The sequence below is a fragment of the Octopus bimaculoides genome, unplaced genomic scaffold, assembly GCF_001194135.2.
Source record: "Octopus bimaculoides isolate UCB-OBI-ISO-001 unplaced genomic scaffold, ASM119413v2 Scaffold_193594, whole genome shotgun sequence".
Lineage (NCBI taxonomy): Eukaryota > Metazoa > Mollusca > Cephalopoda > Octopoda > Octopodidae > Octopus > Octopus bimaculoides.
In genome coordinates, this window is record NW_026366615.1 from 12131 (window position 1) to 12438 (window position 308).

Sequence of the window (308 nt, forward strand, 5' to 3'; positions counted from 1 at the left end):
ATAGGATGTGGGCTGTTCCTAGCAGGGCTATTTTTTGGATAGTGTGTAGTAGTGAAAATCCAGGTATAGCTTCTACGTTTTTGTTCATATGTTTTTTTAACATTCCCAACGCTCCAATTATTACTGGTACTGTTTTCATCTTTATGCCACACATGTTGAATACTTCAATTTTGAAGTCTTTATACTTTAACAATTTTTTTACTTCTTTTTGGACAATATTTTGGTCAGAAGGGACTGCAATTTCTATTTGTAAGCACGTATAGTCTTCATTATTATTATTATTATTATTATTATTATTATTATTATTA